The sequence below is a fragment of the Pelecanus crispus genome, chromosome 2, assembly GCF_030463565.1.
Source record: "Pelecanus crispus isolate bPelCri1 chromosome 2, bPelCri1.pri, whole genome shotgun sequence".
Taxonomy (NCBI): Eukaryota; Metazoa; Chordata; class Aves; order Pelecaniformes; family Pelecanidae; genus Pelecanus; species Pelecanus crispus.
Genome location: NC_134644.1, coordinates 62423581 through 62438534, shown reverse-complemented (window position 1 = coordinate 62438534; position 14954 = coordinate 62423581). Strand labels below are relative to the sequence as shown.

At 39.8% G+C, this 14954-nt stretch overlaps 1 protein-coding gene across 1 annotated transcript in view; it reads right to left on the bottom strand.

Moving 5' to 3' along the window:
• Positions 1 to 14954, bottom strand: part of CNTNAP2 (contactin associated protein 2) — a 1215771-nt gene that overhangs the window by 443706 nt on the left and 757111 nt on the right. The window lies entirely within an intron of this gene.

Here is a 14954-nt window from a genome sequence, read left to right as displayed (position 1 = left end):
GATTAGTGAAACCTTTACTTAAAGTCAAGTCCTGTTCCTAGTTCTGTCTGCTACACTCAAAATCTTGTCATGAGCAAGGAAAGACACATCTTACAACTGGAGGTATGAATTTCTTGTCAGTCCAGTTCATGTTTAACAGATTATAATAATTCAAATTGTCTAATTAATACAGAAAATTTCCATGAATAATAAAGTTAAATTTGTTATCCAATCCTCCCTAGCACCTATCCTTCTTCCTGATAATTATACTCACCTTCTCCCCTTCTGTCTGGGTTGTCAGGCTGAAATCTCAGTTTTCCTTAAGAAGAATGGGGGTAGGAGGCAGGAAGAGAGCTATGATAAGGTCCTTGCCGGGAGGCATTTGCTGTTCATGGCGTCAGGGCTCCATTATCAGCGTTGGGGCCCCTCGGGGCTACTTTTATACATTTTCAACCACAGTCCTTTTCTTCTTGTCCCAAGCTAAAGGTTGAAAGTTGCACAACAGCCACTCATACCAGCACGTCACCCAAAGAGCTACTGTTTGTTACATGGGGACTTCAGGGTCTGTCAGCCCTTCACTGTCTGTGGGATTCACCGAGCTGAAGCCCATCCAGGTCAGGCACCAGTCAGGTGGCCACTGGCAACTATTAACCAAGGTACAACCAGCTCACACAAAGGCAAACCCAGATAAGTCCTGAGACCCTGTACTGTCAGGTCAACACAAAGCCTGTGGCTGTTCATTAGTAATGGCAAAAATCGTATGTCTGGGCTACAAGTTTACTTTTAAAAAAAAACCATGGACAAATTAGAAAAGGTTAGAAAGAACTATGTGCGTTTGGGAAATCACACCTGTTTGCCACAGTCTGTAGAACTTCCACTTATTTAGTTTATTCACAGAAGCTTCTGGTGTGCATGATGAAATTTTTGAGGAGGACTTTTTTTTTGTTTAGGTACAAAAGTGGCAATGACATCCAGAAGTTGAAGCTAGACAAAGTCAGGCTTGAAATAAGATATATACTTTCAACTGTGAAGAAAAGTAATGACTAGGGAACAATTATCTGAAGATATAGAAGGCTTTCTATGTCTTGAAATAATTACATGAAGATTGTCTTTAAAAAATAGAAAAGGAAAACAGGAGTAGGTATCATTGATGAGTATTCATGTGGTAAGACTTTTTATCTTCTGTAATGCAAGGTGCTTCAGCTAAGTGATCTTAATGGATTGTCTGACCATAATCTATGACAATCTTTTCTTTTTGGTTCCCACAGAGGGACTTAATTTGCCTATAATTCTAAGGAGATATGTCTTGGAAAATTTAGCAAAAACAAAGTCCTCGATTAATAGCATCCCTGCTTGGGTTTTCAAAGGTCCAGATGTAAAACCTTAGAAGCAAAGACAGAAGGGTGTATAGCATGAGCATGTATATTCTAATGCACTGCTGGATATCAAAGTATTTGCTCGGGTAATCAGCCATTCACAGTTGTCACAATCTGCAAGATAAATGAAACAATAATTGTCCAACATGCAAAAGTACCATGCACTAAAAACTACTAATGGCAGGTAGGTTACTTTTCACCTTATTAAAAGTTTTGTGTTTTATTCAAAGATCACATGAAGATACCTGTGTATATTCCTGTGACAGACTCCCATCATAATTTTTTTTCCATTGAAAAGTATCATCAGTACATTCTAGCAGACAGCATTTTATGTCACTTTATGAATTACACCACTATAATTCAAAGGAATTAGACAAAGCAAAAGGCCTGAATAATCAGAATGTGAGAGGAAAATAATGACCCAGAGGACAAGTGGACTGCGTAATCAGTATCTGTCAAAATATTTTGTGTCTTCTGAACACCAAGCTAGAAGTAAACTATGAAAATGAACATAAGCTACCTCAAGTTGACATTTATATTAGAGCTCCTGTTTTATAATGTGATAGAGTAGCTGGGACCTTAAAAAATAGATGCATAGCCTAGATGTAACGCTTTCTGTATTTCTGTTAACACGTCTTTTTATCCAGCATTTGTTGAATGTCATTGCAAGAATCATGACAAATATGTATTGTGTAAAAGTTCCAGCATATCACTTTTCTGTTATTTTCATTTCTGCCAATTATTATGGAGGCAAAAACATTACATACTTTTAAAAAGTTAATTTCATAGTGTTTCTGGCCTTTCCATCTGCTCTCTGTTTAAAGGCCCTTTCTTCTAAAACCTTACTTACCCAAGCCCACCATGTCTACAATTTATTTACCGTAGAATAAAAAGTATTTAGAGTTCATTCCTACAGGAGCTGAAAATTGATAATGAATACTTTATGATCACTGTTCATATAATCAAACTAGCAGTTAGAAGCACATTCAACACCACAGAGAAAACAATTTGTAGCTCCTGCCAACAATCATCTACTCTCGAGGGAGAGAGTAGAGAAATTGATCTAAAGGGTCCTTCCAGAAAGAGACAGATTTCTTATCACCAAATATCAGCACCAGAGCTCCTAAGAGCTGTCTTCTTTGATATAGATCTCACAATTTTTCCATGTGCTCTGCCCAATTAAAACTGTAACAGGAACAACATGGACTTACAGAATAGGCTATTTTAGACATGCACCAAATTACAATGAGTTTTATATAAAACAACTTGTTCCCTGTTTTTGCAGCTTAAGAGTGGAGTAGAGGGTCAAGACCAAGATTTGGCTTTGGGGTTTTTTTCTCACTTAAAGAAACATCAGTTTTGATCATACAGGATTCACTGATGCAGAAAGCCCTTTTTCTTTGCCATGGGCAACTGTCTACCCAAGGATTTAGCTTGTGCTTAAACCATTTAAACAGCTATGTGGCTTATATGTCTGTCCAGTTTAAAAATCTAGTTTCCTGTTTTCAAAGTTAATTTACTGTTTATCCTGACCTGAGATTTCTATAGCTACCATCCACTGGCACTTTTCTACAGGAAAAACAGTAAACTCCATAATACAAGTAGCAGTACTGCCTAGACAAGATAAAGCACTGTTCAAGCTTCTCAAACCATTTGGCAAGCATTGCTTACTGGTTCCAATTCTGCTTTTTATGCCTGCAACTACTTCACTTTTTAAAGTTCTACACATTTCTCAACTCCTTCACTACTAACTCCCTTTCTTTGTCTTTCTTTCTTTTTCTTTCTCTTGTATTTTAGAGTAATAAATTACTTATTTCAACAGAGACACAGACTCTTTAAAAAGTTTTTCACATTACAGTGATTAGTAACTGTATTTTCCTTTACTGCTTGTACTTTGGTGGAATAAAATAAATGAGCCCATAGGTATACATCTGTTAGGTTTAAATAATACATGAAGGTGACTGGTACTATTAAAAAAGAAGAAAGCATATTTTTCAAGGACAAAATTCTGTGTGTTCAAATGTATTTCTAACATCAAGCAGTAGCATTATACACTTATATTAAATCAGGAACTTTACTTCTTTCAAAACACAATTATACTGTTCAAAGACAACTACTGTGTACTTTTATGAGACGATACAATGCAACTATACTTTGCAGAGCACATTTCATACAAACTGCATTATGAAATGTACCACTGAGATAAATAATAGTTACACAGTCAAATAACAAACAATAGCAGAGAGAGAAAAACATTGTCATGAGAAATGGAGAAGAATATATTCTATAAAATTTGAAAAGAGGATAGAGTCAATAAGACAGATATAAAGGCATTTCTAGGAGGTAAGAACAATAAAATAAAGGCTTTCAGAACAGCTAAAGTAAGACTGTATAAATAAGATACATGAGGTTGCTACTATGTAAGCAGATGAAGGAGACGGAGTTACAGCCAAAGAGAAAAGGTCATCATTTATTTTCTGCTATTTTCTGAATAAATGTCATATGGCCAGTGAAGCATTAATCGCTTGGAACATGCTGACAACCACCGATGTAATACTAAGTATGAAAAATTAGGATGGCAAGTCCAAATAAATGCTGTCAATACTAAACATGCAAAACAAATGTGTCAGAGGTGGTTATCTGACCAAACATTGGAGTAGTTAGCTTTTGATATTATGACTGATCTTGAGTGAAAACAAGAAGCCACCAGAGGAAACTGAGTATGCTTGAAGACTTGTTACTGTTCTTGGAGGCCCTGATCAAACAATCAGATATTAATGAAAGATCAGAAATGATACCTGGTGGTCCCTTGAGCAATGCTTCAGATGAATAAATTTAATACAAAGGGCACAATACCATGCAGGAGAGATCTCATCATAGTCTTAGTACAAAATATAATTTAAAAAGGTAACGACCTTCAGAGTGGGTGAAAGAGAAAGAAACATCAGTAAATTCTGCAATGAATAGTGTTGGATCTGAGTCTGAGCAAGAAGTAGTTTTGTTTATTGAGTTGATTTTGAGAAGGTCAGCTTGTGTAATAGCATCAAGTTAGTCTGTTGCTAGAGTTTAGTGCACAACTGCAAAGGAACAGTCAGGCAGAACGAAGGTGTATAGTACTGTAAAAATGAAGAAATTGTGGTATTGAAAAGGCAGATCAATCGCTCCAGATACAAAAGAGAAAAAGAGCAGATATTGCCTTTCATGTTGAAATGGAAAGAAACATTTTAGGAGCTGGCTTTCTTCTTTCCCCCAGAATTCTCTGCAGCTTGGTATTGTTCCTTTAGTACAAAAGTGAAAAGACAGGTGAAAATAATAGCTACCTTCACTAAAACTGAAATTGAAACTGCCATGATTTGCAGAAGAGGAAGTTAACAGACAGGGTCTATCAAAGACTGTCCTGTGCATGTGTACAAATTGACTGGCACCATCAGCTGTAAAATGTCTAGACAATTTTTCAACCTCATACGCTTTAGGAATTTGATCTGAAAGGTATTCAGCATTTAATAGAAATCCAGGAAGATAGGTCAGTAACATCCCTACACAAGAAGTAAGCATTTTAAGTTAAAAATTAGAAGCCCTTAAAAACTGTGAGGCTGGGTGAAATGAGAATTTACAGTGCTATCTAGCTCTTGGTGCTAGATAGCATTGAAGGTCTTTCCTTAAAATTATCTGTCATGTTTCATGTTATTTGACTCACATCACATACAAGTTGATCTCTTTATTTAGGACTAATTTCTCTTGTTTGTCTGTTCATTAACTATCTGAAAATGCACAAAGAAAACAAAACCTTGTATAGTATTTCAACATGGAAGTAAACCTTCCCTCTAGATGATAACTTCCCATACAATGCAATGGGAGCTCTTTAATGATTTAAAATTTGAAAACCGAAATAAGTATTTCATATAATGCACCAATTCTGCTCAAAAAAATGAAAAAACATTTGCCCTGCAATCACAGTATAGTAAGCGGTAGTTTATCACAGTTAAGTCAGTATTTCTGAAGAGCATTTCACAATGTTGACTTAGAAATGACTGATATGTAAATCTGTAAAAAAATAGGGATGGACTGATATAAATCAACCAAATAAATCCTTCTACCAACTTGTCTGAATCAATCTTTGGACAATGATCTACAATAGCTCCTGACATTGATTATATGAAATCCATACAGTGTCATACAAATTAATCTTAACAATCACAATGTTGTGACATGAAAAATGGTAAGAAGAACCAATGAAAACTGTTGTATTCTTTCCCCTAGATTTAATCAATTCTGATTGACAGAGCAACTATTAGGTGCCAAAATAAAAAGTTGAAGTCAAATTAACTGCTGCCCTCTAACAAGTCTGTCTTAACAATGAAACGTATCACAATGACAGAAAAATACAGATGTTATCAGCTGAATGCATGGCAACAGATAAATGCAACAAACATACAAGCAACAATTATCTTTTCAACAAATAAGAAGCAGATGTTTTTTTCAAAGCACAAAAAATCTCTACTATAGGTCTGAAGTCTATAATACCTTAGAGAAAATGTCTCCTTTTGTTATACCATGTCAGTTCAGTTTAAAGTCTTGATCTAAGGACCCTTGCAGGGACTTGTAAAGGCTTTCAAATCCTAGGCACAATTACAAACACACAATGTTTTTCATGTCTAGGCCCTGACTTATACTATGGGTTTGAAATTTCTTCTTCTTTTCTTCACCCCAGCGGAAAAATGTTGTATTTAATTGGCACTGGAACATTCAGTTTCTTATTTACCCGCATTGTTTCTACAACAGGAATGTATAAATTGATGGATTCTTCTGCTGAAAGAAACACCAAAATTGCTGTCAATGTAAAATGCGTAAGCATCATATGTATGCTTTTCCTAGGAATCAGTAAGTAGACAGTCAGTATGATAGTCTGTCTCTCTCCCTTGCCCTAAACCTAACAACAAACCGTCTACATAGGTTTCCTTGGCTTTCCTTCTGCTTTGGCTAGTTTACACTGATACAGTTTTTTTGAATAGATATGCCAAATATGGCAAAATTGTGTGTGCAGTTATTGTAGCGTACCTACATTCAAAAGGGTCCAACTTACAGCCTGTGGGCAGAAGCTGGCCTGTAAGATACTTCTGTAGGGCTTCCACATTTTCCTGAGAGGATAATTTATTAGGCAGTTAACAAAGGACAACCACATAGGCAATTACTAGATCCTGACCAGGCAGACATTTCTGTCTGGATACATAAGTGCTCTGAGACAGAATTGGAACCTGTTGCTCCCACCATAATCAACTGAGAGGGAAAGAAGGAGTTGAGGAGCCTTGCATGCTATGCTGCTTCCTCTGCTGCCAGTCTGAAAATTGACCACCAAACTGGTTCCCACCACAGGTGTGGCTGAAGACCACACTTGGAACCTCACTTAAACAAATAAGCACATGGGAGGAATTTCAAAGGTGCTAAACAATCACACTGGCTTTGGCTTCATTGAGAATCTTCTCATACATAAATCTCTTGTTTAGAGCTTTCACTATGTACATTATTTAATATAGCTTTATTTATGATAACATTTTTTTAAAAGTCGGAATTACTTAGTCTCTCATAATAATATAATGGGCCATTTTGCTGTTCTTCAAAATGTTATCCCAACTGGTTTAATTTGAGAGATCTATTTGAACAGCAAAAACCATAATCTTAACAAGCATGTTTTCACCATTTTTTCATTGTTGTGATGTTTTATAAGTAGCTTCCACAAAACTTAATCTTCTTCTTCAAAATTACGAGCTTTATGTAACAGAAATTGCAAGAAATAAGTGCCAATGAAAATTTTGTTGCAAACATTCAAGTACAGGATAAATATAAAAACTCTGTTTCTGGGCAAAAAAATGTTATAGCTATGGCTTTTTTTGTGATAGGTACACTTCACAGACTTTTTAGTCTTAGAAACAGCAAACATCAAATACATTTATTCTACAGTTATAAATGAGTGATTGTTCCACTAAGCATTCCTCTGAATTAACAGGTCTTGTAAAAATAATTTTTTAATATACTTTCTTTTGGGATCACTGAGGTAAGATGACTCCTTATGCTTACTTATCTTTTTTATATTATACCAGGGAAAAAAGAACACATTTACTGCACAGATTAAGTATTTTTCTTCTGGTGAAATCCAATCCTATTCATATCTCTCCAAATCTAGATCTCTATTCAATATTAATTTCCTTTCTGTATCCTCCTCTTTAAAAACAGCTAACATAATCTAATCTATTCGTGACATTTACAGGGAATGAATGAAGACCTGTTTACTGAAACCTACAGGATTGTATTAGCTAGTTCATTTAAACTATCCTTCCAGGAAGGCATCAAGGATTAAGCAAGCAGCATCTGACATATATTCCTCCAAGGAGTTTTATTCTTTCCAATTTCTCAGAAGAAATCTGGTTATGTTTTAACTCAATTTCTCATCAAGAATTGCCACCTGCCTTTAATTTGATGCACGGCAGAAATCTGCAGACTCACAAATACTTAGGTGCATAATTATAATCATAAACTTTTTGTGCAATAGCTTTAAATCTATTCAACATCATGTAGAAAGGAAGGTTGACTTTACTGGAAACCAAGTTTGATCTGGAACCGGAGAGACAGAGTTCAAATCCTTGTTCAACCTCAAAGTTTATGCGTCATCTTGGTCAACCACCATGTGACCCCAAAACTATTTATGTGCCCACAGTGAAAGTTATACAGAAAACACCATCTGGCCACTTCACCACCTAAAGTTTACATAAGAAGCAATGGAAAAACGGAGCCTCTCTTCACTTAGACTGCTGTCAAATCCTTCTGGGTCCACCAACTAATCATATCATGTGCCTAAGTATAATGTTATTTATGCACTGTTGTTGCATAAAATACATAAGCACTGTTGGAAGCAGGGACTGTGTATTAAGTTCTCCCCTCATTACTACAGACATTCTCATCTGAGATATTTCTAGGCCATAAATTTCTGCCTACCATCTTCTCAATAGCTTGCTCAGTATTTTCACTGTGGTTAGTCCCACTCTTCAATGCTTATGTCTACCTACTTATGCTACACAGAATTCAAGTACCTCCCTCGTGATTGTGCATGCCATTCCCACAGGCAGAGCCACAAAGGTTAGTGAGCATTATCACATGTAAATCCTGTAAAGAATCTAGGCCTTACTCTTTCTCTAGCTGCATTTTCCTGAAAGGAAGATGTCATGATAAACACAACAGAAATATTGGTTTCCTCAGAAATGTTAATATTGCTGGCTACAGAAGAGCATAAAACAGGTAAGGTGAATCTGTTCTGTTCAATGTGCTAGTAGCACAAATGGATTCGATCACGTTTGTTTTATCATTAGGCAGTACAGTACTGTTCTGTGAAAGATCTGTGAAATCTGTATCTGGGAGAAATATGAGATTGAACATAGAATAATACCTTCCTCAATGGACAGACAGTCATTTTTTGAAAGAGTGTAATTACTAGCAAAGACTCACTACCAGCAGAAATTCAGAAAGAACAACAAAAGCACTTCTTTTTGAGAAAAGGAAGCTGGAGAGATACTGAGACAGTATTAAGCCTAAAGCACATATCTGGCATTATTATTATTATTATTATTATTATTATTATTATTATTATTATTATTATTACTATGGATTTCCAGTGATTTCACAGTTATCACTATTATTTTTCAAGCTTTAAAGAGCAATCTATAACTATTACAAGACTACTTCCAGTCTATTAGACTTACAACTCAGTTTCTTTAGACTCTCACCAGTATGAATATTCTGCACGAAAGAGTTCAATACGCAAGTTTTAAAATTATAATGATTCCTGAAAAAAAGAAAGAATGTGAATCCAGGAGGAACTCTACAGCAAGCCAATTTTTGCTAAAAGTCAAACCCCATCCACAAATACCTAACAGTCCTTATTTGCAGCAGTGTTTTATGCAAGGCAAACTACTTATTCTGGTGATTTTATTGCTTGCCTATATGAACAAGAGATGGACCCAACATTTTACTAAGACAGGCATATGGTCAAAATTATTACTACAGAAAGCTATTGCGAGATTATGAAATGGTTATTCTATGGTTTTAACAAGACCCCTTTGTAACAGATCTAGTGGAAATTCTAGTAATCCAACAGGATTGGCTGTCCTCCAGTTTTAGATGCATAGACTTCTAATGAACTGGTTGAATTTACTCACAGCTTGATACCTGATTACAAATTCAGAGCTGCAGTCTTAAAACTGGTCATAATCATAGTTGTACTGCACACAAAGAAACGTCTACAACTGTTTGCCTTCTAGTCTCTGAAAAATGTTTAAAGCATACGTCGTAACTACTTATTATAGCATTGTCATATCTATCAAGTAGTAGCATGCCTATTAATTATAGCATATAATCAAGTAAAAACAGATACAGAGACAGTCTACTTGTTTGTATTGTGATAAACCATTTTAACAGGAAAAAAAAGAGTAGAATACTGGTATCTGAGAGATCCATATTTAATAAACATAAATGCAAGTGAGAGGATGATGCAATTTTAGTCTTATTTGAAGGCTAAAAGCAATAGTAGTAACACGAACAGTTCTTGAAACAACAACATGATTTTATGCATTGGTTAAAATTTTAGTAAACTTTAGAGTTGAGATGACAATCCATTTTCATTTATTTTTGAGAACGATCATATAGTGATAGCTTCATTAAGAAGAATAGCACTATTCATTCAGGAGAAGGATATCTTAATCACATAAAAATAAGCAATCTGCATAACATATTATCTTTTTCAGTTATGAACTGATGAGAAGCACTAAGTGATGAACAACTTGAGAGAGTCATCAAAGCAGTTTGGCTTCAAAACTCAGCTGAGTAACTAGGGAGTTACTGTTTCAACAGTGTTATTATGGGATCAGGTCAATATTTAGTATCTAGTCTTGTGCGAGTATAAATTTCATGTCCAAGAGAGAGCTTTGTGGATGTTTGCCCAGTGCTCACATCTTCCCCGCAGGAGGATAATAAAAAAATAATAATTAAGCACAAATGTAATACAAGCTGCACATTCAAGCAAGTCCCCTGAGTAAACTAATGAATTTAAGAGAAAACAAGAAATGAATTTCCACACAAAGCTTTTGGTCACGACCTTTATAAATTATAGATTACTCCATTTGATTAAACCATTCCTATATCAGTGACGTGGTAGCAGACAGCAAAAAAAGCAGAGGTTCTGCCAAAACAGCTTGTAACGTTATTTAAATAAGATTTTAAAAGCTTGCCACTGTTGATCAACTTTTCTTCAAATCCTTGCCCTACTAACCTTACATAGTAGTAAATGTAGGTAGGTGTGTGCCTCTGTGACAGTAAGCTCTCCTCTCCTATGTACTGAATACAAAAATCTATAGTGTGGAGCTCCCAGCATGTGCCTGCCACTCACAGCCATGCTGGCTGAAGCAGGTACTCGGATTTGAAGCTGCAAGGGTTCAAAAGTAAAGTTTGCCCAGCTGTACCTAAGAGTGACTCGGGCAGTAGTTGTTAGGAATAAAGAAGAGTCAGTGGGTTTCATTCGCAGTCAATCTCAAATGCCTCTGAATCAACTGGACACTCCTGTGTCAGCTCAGGGATTACAATCACCTATGATGAGTAGGGAATGGGAATGTACAATAACCCACTTCTCCTTCCAGGCAGATAATTCGGTTTCCTTCTGTGGATAACTACGTAGAGACAGCTAGGAAGAACTAGCTCTTGATGATACTGCTGAAATTACTAATGACGTTATTCAGACACAAAGGAACTACACTGTCTGGCTTTTTAAATTAATAAAAGAAACTGAAAAACTATCTTCTAGCACACACTTGTTTGTCAAGTTTGCAAAACTGGTGCCATGAGTGCAGAAAGCTGCCATTCTTTAACTGTCTATTCAGTTAAAGAATCTCAACATTCTGATGCAAGCTCAGTGTGACAAGACAGGCCCTTGCATATGTCCAAACGTGGACCTGATGGGTCAGCAGGCACTGGGAGGCTAGAGACGGATTCCCTTGCCATGAGTGCCCCCTATGAAGACAGCTGTTAAGAAAAAGAGAGTCTTTAAGGAGCGAGGATTTCAAACTACAAGGAATTTAGAAGCTAAAACCTATGCTTTGAGTTACACTTGAAAATGAGCTGGTAGCCAGTGGATTTTAATGATAAGATGCAAAGGACCCCACAAGACAAATGCATGCGGAAATAGCACGTCCTGACATAAATCTACAGCTGTACTAACTGCATTCCCATACTGCAGGGGATCACAGTATGGGAATGCAATCCCGTAAATTGGGCCCCACAATTCAAAAAGGGTGTTAAGGTACTTGAATGCGACCAGAGGAGTGCAGCAAAGGTGGTGAAGGGGCTGGAAGGCATGTCCTATGAGGAGGGGCCGAGGACTCCGGGTTTGTCTAGTTTGGAGAGAAAGAGGCTGAGGGGTGACCTCGCTGCTCTCTACAGCTTCCTGAGGACGGGAGGTTAAGAGGGAGGTGCTGATCTCTTCTCCCTGGTACCCAGCGCCAGGACGCGCGGGAACAGCTCAAAGCTGTGTCCGTCAGGGGAGGTTTGGACTTGACATGAGGAAACTTATGCCTGCCAGTGTTTAAGAGGCATTTGGACAACGCCCTTAATGCCGTGCTTGAACTTTTGGTCAGCCCTGAAGTGCCCAGGCAGTTGGACTAGATGGTCTTTGCAGGCCCCTTCCAGCCGAACTATTCTATTCCATTCCATTCCAATCCCTTGCATTCCATTCTATTTCCTGCACTCACCATGAGCTGAATAACGAGACTGTTATTTGTCTGAAACACTGGGAGATTTTCAGCTCCAGAAACACTTTCAAGGACACAAATCACAAAGGTTTCAAGTGGGAAGAGGATTTTATTTTACGTCATTTTATGTTATTTTATGCTAGTTTTCTGAATCCATTTCAGAGCTGATGCTCACAACCATTAACACAACGTTCATGTGTAGCCAGTAGCAGGCTGATGCGTTCTTCAGTTTAGCTTCAAAAAAATATCCCTTGCAGTCTTCCAGAGGAAAGCCACAGAGCCGCAGAAAGCAGCAGCAGGAATACAGGCCAAGCTATCCCTGTTTTCTGATGAGTGAGAACTTGAAGAATGAACATTGGTACCGAGCACACACAAAAGTAGTAGAAGAAGAAGAAGAGGTGTGTGGTACCGTCGGGAGTTTTCACAAGTATGACACGCATTGATGACAAGCACACTTCTTGTCTTCCAAAAGTTGCTCCATCGCTGTGCTTCTTGGCCAGTGATGCATGAAAAGTGCTCTCGTGCCTGCCCTGCGCTTCTATTGCATGCAGGGAGAGCTGAAAAGTGGCAGCTGCGGATGGTGCAGCAAGCCTGGAGCCCTTGCAAGGCCAGGCTGCTTTGCACGAGCAAGAAGCAACCCCTGGGCAAATGGAGGCAAGGGAAGAGCAGAGCTTGCTCCCGCTCCAAACTTGCAATGGGCAAGAGAGCCAGAGCGAGCCAGGGCACGAGTGGTGCCTTGGTGGTGCAAGAGCAGCAGGCAGGAACGGAGCCCAAAAGGGCCCAGAGGAGTCCTGACAAGGGGCTGTGCTCAGTGCTACAGAGGACAAGAAGCAACCCGGGGGGCCACCCTGGGGGCCCACCCGGGGAGTCTAGAAAGCTTCCTCCCCCCGGATGCGGGGCACGAGGGCCACCTTCGTGGAGCACGAGCAGCAGGCACCTAGCCAAAATGGCCCAAAGGAGCCCTGGCAAGGGGCCGTGCGTGCTCAGTGCTGCAGAGGCAGGCAAAAAACCCCCGGGGACGCTTGCTAGCCCACCGTGGGGGGAAAAAAGCCTTCCTCCCCCCAGCTGCAGGGCACGAGAGGCCATCTTCGTGGTGCATGAGCAGCAGGCAGTAACCTAGCCAAAAGGGACGAGAGGAGCCCTGGCAAGTGGTCATGCTCAATGCTGCAGAGGAAGGCAAAAAACCCCCGGGGACCAGGGCCAATCTGCCCCGGGGGAAAATTCCTTCCTGACCCCAGCGCTGGCGATCGGCTATTCCCTGAGCATGCGAGCAAGACCTGCCTCCTCGTCCCACAGGCTGGTCACGCCTCCCGGGAGATGCCCAAGCCCTACTCTCCCTCCACCTAGAGCCATCTCAGGGGCTTCCGAGAGTGGCAAGAGGCCCCTGACAAGGGCCTGATGGTCCTTGGGGGCCGGAATCCTTCCCACGCCTGGCAGGGCACCGGTGGGTGCTCCAAAGCACTGGGACCCCTGACAGCATCTGTGCTTCCCATTTCTTACGTCTGCTGCCCCTGGCTCTGCAGGGGATGGGGGTGGCAAGCTCTGCAGCGCTCCTCAAGAAGGCATTCCCTTGGTCTTGCCATGGCTATCCAGCTGAAAAGGCCTGATAGGCTTGGATACTTCCAGGGGTAGGTGGTTCTTCTCATGTTCTGATGAGCTGGTGTCTGTTCCCCCAAGGCTGAGGCAGGATTTCCATTCATTACATGAGCTTTGAATGTGGCCCCGCTAGGAGCTGGTCTTGCAGCAGAGAACCTCCAGCAGCCTCGTCCAGCTTCCGGTCTTCCTCCCGCAGGCCCCTCCATGTAATTCCACTGGCTCCTCAAGGACTTGCTCTTGGATGTCTTCAGGCCTGTCCCCGGGCCATCTCTGGCAGCGGGGCACGGGAGACGCTGCCTTTTATCCTGCCCCGGGGCATTGTGACTGCTGCGTTGCCGGGTGGTGGCACTGTGACATGGGGGTGACGGGGCCCCCATGCGCAGCCCCGCCCACCGCCCCTCCGCCCAGCATCCTTTGGAGGAAGGCCTTTGGGGTGCTGGCCCCGAGGCAGTCCCCGTGCCCGGGAGGCCCAGGGGTCCGTCCCTGCCCTTGGTGGCCGTGCACTGGGCACAGCTGCTGGCTGTCCCCGATGCCTCCTCTGCCACTCAGCTCCCAGGGACAAACCCAGTGCTGTTAACTCTTCTTTCAGGCCATGGCGGAAAGCAGCCCTGCAGCCCAGAGACCATCCCTATTAGCTGTCAGATTGCTTTACATACTACTCCTCCTCTGAAATATACCTAAATGTTTACTCTCTTAGCTTTTCTTTTGGCAAGAAAAAGTATTTATCATGAACAAATAATCCACCTGCTGTAGAAAATTATTTCAGTAGCTCACATTTTTCATAATAGAAACATGGATTAATATTTATTAAAGTTAAAATGAAAGAAGTTTTTTTTTTGCTCTCTCTGCAGAGTTTATCTCGGATTAAATAGAAGATAAAGAACAACTGAGGATTTGGGATATTTTAAAATGTTTAGGCATCCAGCTACAAGATTATATATAACCCACACAGTTACTTGAAAGATTCTCATAAGAATGCTATTGACCATTGTAACCTGTGTAATATAAGTTAAAGTGAATAAAGAAAAAAAAAACCACAGCAAAGGCATAAGCATAAGATAGTATTCAAACCAACCATCTGCATTTCAAACTATTCTAGCTTGCTTAAACAGCTACTGATTACACTATTAAGTTATTTAACTGTCTGGGTCATTAGTCATACTGTTCCACACAGGGAACCTCATGCATTTTCCGTCTACTGTCCATGCAGTTCTAC